This window comes from Falco naumanni, chromosome 4 (genome assembly GCF_017639655.2).
Source record: "Falco naumanni isolate bFalNau1 chromosome 4, bFalNau1.pat, whole genome shotgun sequence".
Classification (NCBI taxonomy): Eukaryota; Metazoa; Chordata; class Aves; order Falconiformes; family Falconidae; genus Falco; species Falco naumanni.
This window is the reverse complement of record NC_054057.1, coordinates 92,674,838-92,689,895: the sequence shown is the minus strand read 5'-3', so window position 1 is coordinate 92,689,895 and position 15,058 is coordinate 92,674,838.

Genomic DNA, 15,058 nt, shown 5'->3' with positions numbered 1-15,058 from the left:
ATCATCTCTGAAATATTATTCAACTTAAGATGAAGTAAAGTGAAAGCCTGTGATAACAGAATTGAAAAGAGAAATCAGCACTGATTTCCCTTGAATGTCCACCTCACACTGTGGTAGCAGTTTTAAATTAGTCACTACAAAGTAGCATGTAGTAGGGGCTATAAACAACCAAAAGAAACACTTCCAGCACTTTACATATGAAATTAGCTTTCCCTTCTGTATACCTAGCTCCATCGGAAATACTGTGATACCTCAGGAGTAGCGCATATCAGCAGGGAGGGAGACATGTAATGAAAAACTTTGATATAACTTCAACATACAAAGTAATAATTATTTCACTTTACTTGTATGTGGAAATGATTTACTAGCACATCTTCAATAATAATAAAAAAAGCTCTTGCCTTTAGTGAACACACTCATCTGTGCTTGCAAACATAATACTATTTGCCTCATAAGCTCACAATGGAAAGAGAACCTGTTACAAATTCAGTCAATGATCCAACAGGAAATTAAACCTTTTAAAAATGGATGAACCAATGGACCAAGAGTAATGGAAGAAAATGCACAAAATGGGAAGAGTGAGTCATTAACTTGATTTAAATATGATTTTTTATTTTTTGGCAGTAAGGCACCAAGGTCTGACATGATTTTCCTTTTGAAAAATGCAGCAAGATGAGAAAAGAATCAGAACAAAACACTGAAAAGTTATATACTTGTTTAATTAGAAAAGTGAACAATGTCATACTGGGCAGGAGAAAAATATCAGAAAACATATATACCTGTGAATCTCAGTTTAATATAAAGTCACCCTTTTCTATGACCTTTAAGGAAAAAAAAAGCTTGCTTTTGATCTATAATATTTAATTATCTGAAAAGATAGGAAAGAGAAAAAAGATCCTTTACTCAGAATCTGAAGAATTCAGAGCTAGCCAAAAATATGTATTGTACATATTACTGCATGCTTCCCACTCAAAGACCACACCACTGGCATGTGACTTACAGAACCTCACTATTATCTTGATTTAAGGATGGTGATGCTCTTATTACAAATAATATCACATTGTTGAAAGAAAAAAAAAAGTAATTGCTATTTGAAGACAAGATGTCAGGTCCTTCACATTAACACACTATGCCCTCCAGGGAAAAACTTTACTTTGTAGGTGTATGAACACTTTCACAGAAATACACTGAAAAATATTTGATGGACATTGGTACATTGGTGGCAGTCTTGAATCTCAGGGTATGCTATATACCTCTTTGCAACATTGACTTTCATTGCTGCTATAGCGAAGTGAGTTTAGCGGAGCTGACAAGTGAGTAAAGATTATATCAGGAAATATTAAAAGTCTCTTCTTGTTTTCCTTATGTTTCAGTTGCTAAATGGTTCAAAAACTAATCCATAACAAAAATAAAAGAGCTTCCAGGTACCTAATCCCAGTCATTTTTACAGATTATTGCTGGGACATTTGTTTCATGGTAGTGTATTAATTAATCTCATCCACAAGTAGTTAACACTGATGTTCCTTATGAAATTAGCATGAAGTCATGAAACTTTCAAGGTGATTGCTTTAATGGTGTTTTTTTAAAGTTGCTTAAACTATAAAGGTTTTCCTTGTGTTATAGTCTTTGTCTCTTTTGTACCTCTTTTTCTCTGCCCATATGAATGTCACCTTTGTAAACTCCTTCCCTCCTCCATCAAGTCTTAGCTTTTAGGGAGGTAAAAATGCTAGAAAGCAGCTAAACCATTATCTGTCTGCCTTTGAGGGGAGTGGTGCTGCCCACAGAAGCAGGAAGACAGAAGTATTTCCTTCCAGCCCAGGATCTGTAAGACCTGCTGATGGGGTGAAAATGGTAGAGAGAACTTACTGAGCTTTAGTGGTTAGTGGAAGTGCAGTTCGTGGGAGCAAAGCTCATTTTGCCTGTGTCCCATATGTACATTTTCAGGTGTTCTCTTTGGCACTTATTTAGATGATATATTGTGGAAAACACGTTTGTATTAGTGTAGCATTTAACATTTTTTCACACATACCCAAACTAGTAAGGACGTATTTAGGACAATAGCAAGAGAAAATTATCCTCTGGAGGGAGACTTTTTTTAGCCACCTCTTTGCCACTAATGCTGATAAATTCACTGATAAAAATCAGTAAGGGTAGGGTCATCAGAGTAAAGAGGGAATCAGGGAATATATTAGCTGCTTGTAAATTTAATCCCAAGGTCATGTCCTGCTCAGGAGCCTTTACAACATGGTGCCATATGTGGAGCCATACACATGACCAGGTCTGTTTGGAGTTGATGGTACTGCCAATAGGATTACTCTGTAAATGAGATACAGCAATGCATTTTCAAAGCAATAAACAGAGGGATGCAGACAAATCCTATTAACAAATAACAGGATTTGTGCTTGCACTGTACCTCCTACTCACCACCCTGAAAATTTACCCCATACGGTCTGAACTGTTGTTCTGCATAAAATCAAGTAAATTATAGTCCATTTAAAAATAAGCTAAAAACCTCCATTGGATTCCAGTGAAGTGTGAATAATGAGTCAACAGTCATCAGCTGTGGTTGCCATAAGAAACAAGATTTCATAAATCTATAAAGTGTAGAAGAGACAGAAATGCCACAAGCAACATTTATCTAGCAAAATGATAACCAAAATGGGATCTTATTTTCAGTGCTAGGTCTCTGTTTTTTTCAGCTCCTGTGGTTTCTCAACAGATCAACAGAAGCAGCTGTCTGCATTCAAACTGTAAAACTAAACAGTTTTAAGAGGCCTAAAAGCTCAATCTGATTGTATTATCCACCCTTTGTTAATAGTCATAAATTATTTGTTTCTTTTGGAGAAAGCCAAGAAGAAATACAAATAAAGAAATAGTATTTGAGTCATAAGTCACTTTATATCACATTCTGCTGCTACACAGTCAAAAATACCATACGTAAACCAAAATCTGCTCTGGATATTTACAATATTTATTATTTTTAAAGTCCTAGCACATAATTTTGGGGGAGACGTGTGTGCATTACCATGAACACAGATTTTTTTTTATTAATGAAAAGAAATAAAGAGTAGAGCAAGCAAGAAGAGTAGCACTGATCTTAAGAACTGACTTGCTGAATTTAAAGCAGAATTCTCTATTTTCTACACATTAATTCTTATTTGTATGATCAGTATAAATTACCACAGCACAAGCGGGTCACTGAGTGATCCATGCATGAAGACAATGTATGACACATTGTCAAGAATGAAAAAAGGTTGACAAATATTGGAAATCATAAACTTTGAAACAGGATATAAATTGTCAGAAAGGAAGCAAAAATAAGGGTGTTTCTCTGCAAGTTTTGACAGCTATAGCTTTCAAGAAAACACTGTGTTTAGATCTGCATAATGCTAGTAGGAGAGGAGAGGAGAGTGTAACTAGTAAAGGGGGTATGATGAAATGCTTCAAAAATTTCTTCAGAAGTGTTTGGATAAGGAGAAAGATTGTTCTGGAGTAAAAGATAACCCATTGAGCCCTGTTTGCTACATTAAATAAACACTTTTGTAGCGGAAGTATGCTTTTGAAGTTATACTTTTATGTTTGAATAAAAATGTGTTTCTTGATGTTTTCTATCTTTCTAATGATGTTGGACATACAATTGGTGTAGGCTTCCAAGAGTGCTTGGAATAAAATACAACTATCCAAAATTTCCTTTCACTTTAATAGTTAAAAAAGGGTTGCAATTAAGTAAGATTCATCTTCTCTGCATGTGCACATATAGCGCTGTAATAATTTTAAGACATAACATGTCTTGAACCCTTATTATATATATTTATTATATATATTATATCTGGTAAACAAATATGGAGAAACTTCATCAAATGCAGTAACAAACTGACTAGTGGAGGAGCTAGGAATGCAATTTTATCTCATTTGTTCTATGTAATTTCCATTACTTTCATACCTGAGGTTTTTTGCTTGCATAGTTACATATTCATACACACAGTTACAGGTCTGGGTATGGCATGCAAACTTAAAGTTGCTGCATAAATGTGACTTTACACTGCATACCTGTGCAAAATGGTGTATTTAGAAGTAAAGTATGACATTACATGTATGTCCATTTTGTAGTGTACTTGGTCTTTATTATTACCTGTATAAAATTTAAGTCTGAAGAGTAATTTGTTAATGTTATATGTATTCATGTAAAGGTTTTTCTCATTATCACTGTTTCTGGTTCACATTTTGTGTAAGACCTCTTATTGTGGAATGCATGCAATACTTCCAGATAATTTCTGTTTGTCTTAGCTGCTCAAATGTCAACAAAATGCCCTGTTCTGATGACATCTGCACATTAGTTTTTGGTAAGAGCCTGTCCATGGCCTACCAAAATTGGAAAACTATCCTTCATTTCCAGAGACTTGGATGAAGTGTATTCAAATGTTTCATTTAGTTAGCTTATGTCTTCTCCCTTCAGTTTCCTTATATGCTTTTTGCTTTTTCCATCTGTCCCTTTTAATTCTTCAGCTCCTTCCCTCTTGAACCTTGTGTGAAATTAGAGTAGAAAATATTTAGGGATGAGAAGTGCTCTCATCTGAATATAAATTCCATAGTGTGTGCTTGGTAGAGCAAGATAAATAAGCATAAGTAAACGCAAGAACACATTATATGGGCTTGATTTTTAATGGTATGCTTTTACGGACTCCTGATGCCTTCACCTGTCCTAGTTGCTTTACAAGATAAATTACATAACAAGGTCTACCAAGGAACTAATTTTTATATGAAATAGGAACTTGGAAAGTTTGGGTAGGCTGACAATATTGAAAAACTTCTAGGCTTTCAGTTGCTAATGGCTCTCTTGACTATCTTTTATTTCTTGAGTGTCCAGCTGTTATAGTGTGAATATTCCTACAGTAGTTTTCTGTGTCTACTCAATAGCAAATCATGATTCTACTTGGTAATTTAGAAAAACTATTTTATGTATGTCTATTAGATGTTTATAAAAAAATATAAACATTATTCATGAAGCTTAGCTTTTGTCCATGTTTAGTTTAGATGAACAGACTTTCATTATGTTATAAGAAATACATCCTTTTAAAGACTTAAACCAGCACTCTTCAGATCCAAAACTAATCCTCCAACTTAGGGGAATAGTTTTCATTAAGCTTGTATGAATGCCATAGATAAATTATTAACATTGCCTCTTGCATAATTGTATGGCCAGGTGAAATGCTTTTATATATATATATATATGTATTTCATTTATATAAAATGTGTATGAATCTATATATTACATTTTAAAGGAAAAAACAAATGAGAGCTGCAGCAGTCTTGCACTGAATGAATTCTACTTTGCATTTTGGAAGGGCTGTAAATCATTGGAGCTATGTAGTCAGAGTTTATGATTTCCATCAAAGAGCACAAGGGACATATTTCACTGTGGTCTGTCCATTATTCTGCACATACTTGAAAAGAGAAACTCAAACAAAGCTTTCATTAGGAAACATTGACATAAGACTAGCAAAGAATTCATTTACTTGTACATGGTGAAATAGCAAAGACGTCTGTGAGAGCCATATATTATAGTGCCACAGCAGGTGGAGGGGCTGAAAAAGAGATGTGCATCTAGACATGTAATTTTTGTACAGCTCTTCCAAGGTTTGCGTTCGTTGTTATTTCTGGGAGCTTGAAAGGAAATGAAAATTTATAGCTGAAGCGTCAGGGAGCAGGGCGGGCTGGCTGCTCCTTGGGCACCAGGAACTACATGCTGAGCCCAGGCGGTACCGAGGCAGGTAGGTCAGGGCCCAGCCCCATGGTCCTCCTGGGGGGCAGTCAGGAGCCTGATCCTTGTGTGGGTCTGTAGTGATGAAGCAAATCAGAAAGGATTCAAGTCAGGGTCAGGTCCAGTGGTGACAACCAGGAGCACACACAGCCCAGTGATCAACAGACAGGTCAGCAGTGACTGAGGAACCCAAATCTGAGCTGAAATGGGATGGTGAAGGTTCCAGGTGAGCCTGGTCAGGGAAATTAAGCCCTATGAGTGCCCTGAGGGCCCTAACATAAAGCAGACAAAAATCTAATGAGTCTTCTGGTTGTACAACAGCAACTTTTATAGCAGTAATAGTGATGGGTATTTTGAAGAGTATGTTACATGACGGGATATGTGTGTTTTGCCAAAGTTGTCTTGACATATCTGTACCCATTTCATGGCTTCCCTGTCTAGGAGGGGTTAATGTTAGGGCTACTGTTGTAGTTGAACTTCTGCTGAAGTACCAGTGAAGTACCAGGAACTGGTTAAGGACTTTTAACAGGTTGGCCAGCATAAATGAAGGGCTAGAGATAAATGGCAAGAAAAATAGTGTCTCAGCTGTACTCATTATGGTTTGGGTGGTGGCATTTTCTTGGTTTTTATTTTGTAGGTTTAAGACAACTTCAGAAAATGCTATAAAAAAAACTAAACTGGAAGCAAAGATCCCCCATACAAACCTGAGATGTGTGCTATGTGTAGGAGATATTTTTTTGTTAATTTACCTTGCTGGATATTTTTCTTTATTCTAGTGCTTTAGGTATCATGAAAAATATGTATAGGCTGAATAATTTTTAAACTTTAATTTAGACTAAATGAAATTATTCTTGTTGCTCTATATTCACTGGCCCTTATTGCATGCTATTAGGATGATGTGAGAGGTTAATTTGGTTTCTTTATCATACTGATCCTTATTTTTGATTCCTCCAGACAAGGAAGTATTAATAACTGGAAACTTGGAGTTATGCGTGTGTTGTGGGAGAAGCATAGTGCCTCAGACCTGCTCTGTAAGGACCTGTGGAAATAAAAGTACAATTTTGAGATCGATTTCTCAAAGCAGCATTGAGTGAGCCAGTCTGTTTTATGTTAATGTGAAATAAGTTAATTCTTCCATGTACTGGAATGGTGAGTGGATTGGGGAAGAAGTTAGGTTATAAAAAGACACACCAAGAGGCCAAAAATATTGTATTTTGTTCAATCTGCAAATGACAGATTTGTTGTAATCCAATTTTGATGCTGCCATGATTCCACATCTGCTTTAGAAATGAGTCTGAAAGCCTTTCCATCAAAGTACATCTTGAAAGTAGTTAAAAGCTGTAGTGTGCACATATAAAGAACTTTAAAGGATTTTGTCTGGATCAGCTGCAGCTGTTTCATTTTAGATCTGTTTTATATGAAATTTGTTTTCTGAGCTTTTTTATGCTCCCAGCCAAGCCATGGCTTCATCTGTGGGTGAAATGATTAGTTCTGTGTCAGAGGTTATGAATAGCAAGATCTCTCCACAGCAGCAGGGTATACAGCTAGTTGGCTGAGCAAAAGTGAACTGAGAACATTAGTTGGCCTTAACTGTGTTCTCTGCAAGTGTACTGCTTATTTTAGATAGAAGGTCAGTAGAAACTGAATGCATTTCACGTTGTCTGAGTTAAAGTAAATTTCAGGAACCTGAAAAATGTTCCTTTGTCTGGCATAAGCACCAAGCCAAAAGCACAGGTTAGTGATACTTGTGACTTAAAGACATTTCTGATCAAGTTTTACTTGTGTACGATTAGATAATGGCTTTGCTGCCAAGTCTGTGGGTATGTTGATGTTATTGTAAGGATTTGTGCTGTGGAAAATTCAACCACAAAGCTAACTAGGTGTATGAAGGAAAGGAGGAAGAGGTGTTCTGGAGCCGTTGTGTATCTGGCTGGTCTGGCAGGGGACCTGGATTTGAAATGTGATGTGAATCCTGGTAGTATTCTCTACTAGTGTGGTGTATAGACTATATTAGATACAGATGCTATGGGGGCTAGAACCTCAGAATTAATAGCCTACTCAAACTGAAAAGAATCCAGTTGTATCACTGATGTAACTGTTTTGTTGATAGAAAAATGTACAGTTCCTGGTCTTGTTTCCATTCCCTTTCAAATATGAACATAAAGGTGAAGAAACATTATTCTTTTAAACAAATGCAATAGAATTAGAAAACAAGATCATTACCTACTTCGAGAACACGTTAATGTTCAAATTGACAGTTATTAAATAAGGAATTAACAGTGATATTAAATGGGAACACTGATTTGCATGTTTAACATCGTGGTAGATCTTACTGAGTGACGCAATGTTGACTTAACGAAAGTCAGCTCCCCAAACTCCTGTGGGCCGGTAGCTGAACGAGCTCGACGTGCCACTTGGTACCCTGCTGGCTGGTTGCTGCCTTCTGACTGACAGCAGAGGTGGGGGTAAGGGGTTGGAAGGGGAGAATGACTTATGCTAAGCGTGATCTATGAATTTCAAATAATTGATGTTTCAAACCAGTGTTCAGTTCCTCATCAGTGAGAAGCATAGCTTGTTTATCACATTCTTAAATGGATGAAAGGAAATGCATGCATATTAATATTTTTTAAAAAAAGCTTTATAAATGGTTGAGTGAGAACTTTTCGAACAAACCTTAATGAGGATAGATAATAACACGGATATATTCTAGCTAAATGTAAACTTTTTCAATCCTACCCAGAAGGGACACACGGACTTTAGACTCTTGCATATGCTTTTCCTGCCTTGGGGCAGTTATATCAAAGAGTAATCTCAAAATCTGAACTATGGAGTTAAAAAATTGTCAGCTGAGGCAAGAGCTTAGGTCTGTATTTTCTGCCAATGACATTGGCCCTCAGACTTGCATGGACCTAGACTTACATGGAAAAGAGATGTAAGGCTAAAGGAATGATTTCCAGGAATGAGTAGAGGAGTTAAGCTGGGTGGGAATGAAATGCAGCACTGGCTGCTTTATCAGCTGGCTAGCTTAAGTTAATTGCAAATATCTGACTTAGTAAATATTTCCATTCACATGGAATACTTCTGGTTGAATATGTTCCTCTTTAGCTCTGCACCAGAATATCCTGAGCTTTGGTTTCATCTAGGGTCACGGTAGAGTGACCTTTAGATCATGTTAATATTTGAGCTGTTTTGCACACATCTACAAATAAAATCATAGGTACCTTTATGGATTCAAGAAGTTACTGACCAGTGGTTTGAGGATGTTTACAGCATTAGATAATGAGGTTAGTCTATATAGGTTTTGTTGGCAGCCAAGGGAGAGAAGTGTGGCCCAAGTCAGCCTGGCAGCTGCCAGCACTCCCCACAGAGACTGCCCTGAGCAGTGGTCTGGCTCCCTCCACTTGCAGCAGGCTCCCTCTATGTACCAGGTGATGGCAGTGAGGCAATCTAATTATTTTTGTGTGCTTTTCCTGACAATAACAAGGAAATTGCACTGCAGGCTGCTGGTATCTAGTTCTGTTCCCAGCCTGCATGCTAAATGTCCATCAGCATACAGGATTCAGCAGTTCCATTGCATCACAGGTGCAGGGAGCCCAGCCTGGCACTGCCCGGGTTGATGCTGTTTGCCAGGGATGCATATTGGAGGATCTGACTTGATCGTAGAAGGAACAAGATGTGTTTTCCCTGAAGAGCCTGGGTGTGAGCTCACGATTGTGCAAGTGTGCCTGAATGACTTTGAGGTGCTTGGGAACAAGCAAGGCAAACCAAGTATATTTATTTTTTACTGAAGGTATCAATGCCTGGAATATAAGGACTATGTTGGTTTAAGGTTTGGGTGTTGAAAGATTCTTGAGTTTTAAACTGATCCCAGTTTTTTGCTGGTTCCTATAGTTTCTCTAGACTTAGGGAAATGGTAAGTGTGAAGGAGGACCAATGCTTGAAGTTTAATTGCAGAGTGGCATACTGAAAGTTAGGGTTAGGTCATCTAAAGAAATTAATATGCGACAGAAAGAAGAAAAATACCTGTAAATGTATGAATTTGCATGAATCCATGTTGAATTTAGGTCCTTCAGATAAACTTTGGCTTGTTGAAAGTTATGCAGATGGTGATAACTACACTTTTGTGTTGAAGGAGAGGCAAGGCTAATGCTGAGATGTATTTAGGCACCGGAATACTCAGAAAAACTTGTTTCCTCTATGTTGGTTCAAAGTGAGTGAAGGGTGGGTATGAATGGAGAAGGACAGATGAGATAGTCTGCATGGTCATCATAAGAGAGTGTGGAGAAGAGGGAGCAGGGTCTGATTGCAAGGTTTCTGTCTAATGGATATTAAAGTAGTTGGGGTCTGAAGCACTCAGATATGGTATTTAAAATGTGAACACTAACTGCAGCTGTCATGCTGTATAGTGGAATAGCACTATTATTATTTTATTACCTTTGATTAGTTGAAATTGTATCTTGTAGCAAGAAAAAGCTCTATAAATGCATTTACCAGCAGCTGTATATATGCCCAGCACTGGCATCATAAGGAGATGCTGCATTACAGAAGCTCCATTCATCACACTTTAGATTTGAGGCAATATCCTCTTTCTAAATTAACGTCATCACCTTATAACAGCTGTGTCCACTAGCTCAGTTATAGTTGATGAGCTTGTCACTCTTTCCAGTATAAATTCTGTCTTTAATAGATTTATTTGTAAGTTAGATCTACTTAGCTATAAAAATCTGCTCTGTGTTGGAACTTGGCGTATAGGGCTCTCCCTAGATGATTTTCTTCACAGTCCTTCTGTGCTTGATTGAAAACTTTTTGCCAAATCTAGTCAACCATAATAAACTCCTGGAAATAGTAATTAAGGATCTTGATGGCTGTGTGGCTGTGTTTTTAGCCAAATGGTTCCTTCTGTAGGGAGCAGGCATAATCTCTTTATTGATGATGTGATGTTCTGTATCCAAAGGGTGCTTGAATATTATCCTCCTTTAAATGGTTCATCGAGCAATTTTGGCCTCCTTTCTCTCTCCAAAATGCATATCATCTCTGTTCCTTTTCCTAAGAATATTAGAAATTTGAACAAGAAAATTTCATACTGGATTAACCAGAAATGTAGTCCTATATGTGTTTTTTTGGTTTAACATATTAAATATTTAAATCTAATAACACTTCAACAATAAGCTGAAATGATTCACTATATCCAAAATAAAGAAAACATGTCTCTCTATTTTCTCCCTGTTTGTTGGGTGAAAATAAACCTAGAAAATTCAACACATAAATACACAGTTTTATTTAATTAGAAATGCAATTTTGCTAAAATAGTATTTCTCGGGGAAAAGAATAAGTCACCGTTTTTAGTCTTGAGATGATACTCAATCACCTGTTTACCAAAAATTCGTCCAACAATGCTAAAAAAATAACAGCTGGTAACAGCCAGTCATGCTAACATGTATTTATCAGCAAAAATTTAAATACGAACATCTGATGACCAGATGTCTCCATTCACATTGCAAGATAAGACATTTTAGGAATCTTTGTATTTGGGAGACAAGCAATTAATCAGTTATTTTTGCCAGTTTTTATCTCTGTGATTTAAAATTTCATAAAGCACTCCTACGACGGAATACATGTAACTGTACAGAGGTTTTGTGTTTACATGCAGGCTTTTTGGGCTGTGCTGTATAGCCACTATAGAAAATAAAAGTATGGAACTATGTTCTAGCTGTTGTTAATGTAGAGCCCAGAGGAATAATACATGGGCACTCGTTTGAGTAACACAGTTACTCGCGTGATGTCTTTGAGGTGGTCCCTGATTCAGCAGTCACCAACTTCATAAAAGCTTGTATTCTTACCCACTGTGCCCTTGCAGTGCTGAAACAAGAACCACGTCTTCCAGCATATGCAGTATGATAAACCACCTTGTTCCAAGTATTGTCTGGGTCCCCCCACATCCAGCAACACGTCAGCATTTCTATGTCAGGAGCTTTCTTAGGGCAGAGTATCCTGCCATAGAATCATAGAATGGTGTGGGTTGGAGGGGACCTTAAAGATCGTCTAGTTTCAGCCTTCTTGCCATGGGCTGGAATGCCTTCTGCTAGACCAGGTTGCTCAGAGCCTCATCCAGTCTGGCCTTGAACACTTCCAGGGATGGGGCATCCATGACTTCTCTGTCAGTGGATACAAAGCCAAGTTTGTACTGTGTGTCCTTCCCTGTGCAACAGACTGGTATTCCTCTTGCTGGCCATGATCAAATCTTATGGCAGTTTTATCACATGAAAAGTTCACTGAATTAATTCCTATGAATATTAACTGCTTAAATGATACATTATTAATATTTCATAATATGAGAATTATTGTCATATTTTATAACTTAAATATTTGTTAGATCTTTTTGTCATTGTGCTTGAGGAAAAATTTGTCCTGAAGCAAGAGGGGGTTGTGGTTTTTTCTAGGGTGTGCAAATGCTAGCACCAATGTTGATAGCTAACTTTGGTTACAGCAGGGCAGTATTCTTGCCTGTGTTTATTAGTGTGCTGTGCAGTTACAGAATAATTGAGAGATCTTTCTGTAGCATTTATTGCCATATGGGGATGTCCACCAACCAAAGCGTTGTCCATGCAGGATGCATGTTCTTCAAGTCTTCCTAACGTATTTCTACTCTGCAGGTTATTCTGTATCACAGGACTGATCGAGCTTTCAATGGGAACAGCAAAAGCCGCCAAGGCAGCGTTCAGCTTAGCAACTCATTCACATATATCTATCTATTGTAATCTGTAATTAGCTACAGTTTACTAAAATGCTCCTGGCACAAATATTTTCACATCTACGCACTGTTCCACTTTATATTCCATCTCATTAAAACATCATAAAAAGTGGTACCTTGACATGCTTCCCTTGTGACTGTATGATTAAAACTGCTATTTATTCATTCACCAAAATCTCTTCTGCACATACACATCTGTGTTAGTGGCCTGCAAGGATGAACAATACTTTAGGCTGACCCTCTGAGATCAGTCTGGTACAAGTGCTGTGTTGTGTAGCAGTGCAAAGCTAGACTCCCTTTTGCTCATTAGACTTGGCTTTAATGTCTTCAGAATATGTCAGCAATGGAAAGACGCATAACAAGTGCAGAAGGAGACATAATTCAAATAGTCTTGGAATTCTAGGGGAAAAGGAAAAGCTGGTGAGCTCTTTACAGAGCAGAAATACTATGTGATATAAGCTGTCTTGAAGCCTGATAAACCTGTCTGAAATATTCTTACTAATAGTTCATAAATTTGTCGTTCTTGTTGTAGAAGAACTAATTGCAGCAAAAGTAATCAGCAATTTCTGAATCAATTGGCAATTTGGAAATGAGTCATGGCTTGCATTGATTTTTTTCTTTTTTCTGCTTGTGGTCAGCATCTGTGTCATGAAATACAGTAGCAGTATGCTACCATCCCATTGTCACAATTATGATTCAAGTTTCAAACGAGGCATGACTTCGACATGTTGCTGTGCAAATTCCTTCCTATTGTATTTTGATAGTTTAGCAAAACACATTTTGATTAAGATTTGAAAGAAAGGCTACTATTAGAATACCATAAGCCACTTAGGGCTGAAACTAATAATTTGTTAGAAATTCTTTACCAAAACCTGTTCTTAAAGATTTCTATTAAGAACATAGACTTTGGGACTAAGGGAACCTATATTTTCGGTAAACTGGCAAGTGCACACCAATGTTTTATACAAGCATGTAAGACATTACAGGATATATATGCAGCTAGAGATAAATAATATTCTGATGTGTTATGGATGTCCTCTCTGAGTTTGAAGTGGCACTCAAAGTACTGACAGTTCACCCACTGACTCAGCCATCTCTGCTATCATTTCAAATCTCTGGGAAGCTTCAGCTAGCACTAATATTTTGCAAGGCTTACAGTATTTTCTTCTTTCACCACCAAACAGAAAATTTGAAATTGTACAGCCTCCAACTCTAAGCACTGACAGTGTTGTGATTGTGAGTTATAGTCCAGATCTAACATTTCATGACTTGTGTAGCTAGAAGGGAGATATAAAAAACATGAAGGAACCTTCTGGGTCATGAGTCCATAAAAGGCAGTCTGACACCATGGGTTATTCTGCACCACCTTGACACTGCTAGCAGTGTTGTAGGGGCAAGGGCAAGCATAGAAATTGTACCATAATTTGTTTTTTGGGGGTTGGGTGGTTTTTTTCTAAAAAAACCCGACATTTGCCTGTACAGTAGAATAGGTTAAACTCAGGACAAAGAAACATTTTCTTGTGAAGGCTTGAAATAGCTTCATAAGGATTTAATGCTCTCCACCACCATTCCTATTGAGAAAACACAGTCTGTGACAATATTTGCAGAGCTGAGAGCTGACCAGATGTCAGAGATGGTCTGTAAAATGATTGCAATCTAAAACCAAACAGGAAACTCCCAGACCTAAAACTGTAATGGTAAAGGAAAACATTCCTACAGGTGCAGGTCAAAAACCAGATAAAACGGAATAAATGAACAATCGTAAATTTATCACAATTTTTGTTTTATTCTACATGAAAGTGATTATAGAAATAGATAAACATTGCAAAATATAATAATTGGACTTCAAAGAAACTGTCATGTGAACCTACATTAAGAAAGTATCCTGAGTCTACTTAAACAAAAACATTGTTAGCTGTCTTTACTGAAGATTAGGGTTTTTTGGAACAGAGAAATTGTAGATAACATCTTAAATTCCATCTTGAATCATAGTGCTCCTTCTGTGATTGTAGAAATGCATCTATCTTCTCAGTATAACAAATGAGTTCTTTATTTTCCATAATTACTTTCCACTCTTAACACTGAATTACAAACTACAAAAAGTGTTAGAAGATTAAATTATTTTCTTATTGGTGGTTTAGGTGTTAGTGAATATTTATTTGGTATCCTAAAGATCATTAACACTTGGAGAGGGAGCTCAAAAACAGGCATGAAACTTAAAAAAAAAAGAGAGAGATATTAAATCAGAAAACTTCCTCCCTTGAGATACTTCAGGAAATTCCCATATCTTAATTCTAGTTTCTTTAATATAATTTTTCAGAAGGCTTGATCTTTCTGTGTATAAAGGAATTATCTTTTATTAATACACCCATAAAACTGTGTGTATTGAAATGTTCATATTGCTGATATTTCTTAAACTTTTAAAACTATTTCTGAAATAGCCTTTCAGTTAAATATATGGCATATACATAATACATGATAGTGTACTGTGCTATAAAGATTTTAATTGGTTTTTTAGTTTGGATCATCTGGGTTACTTACTCTTT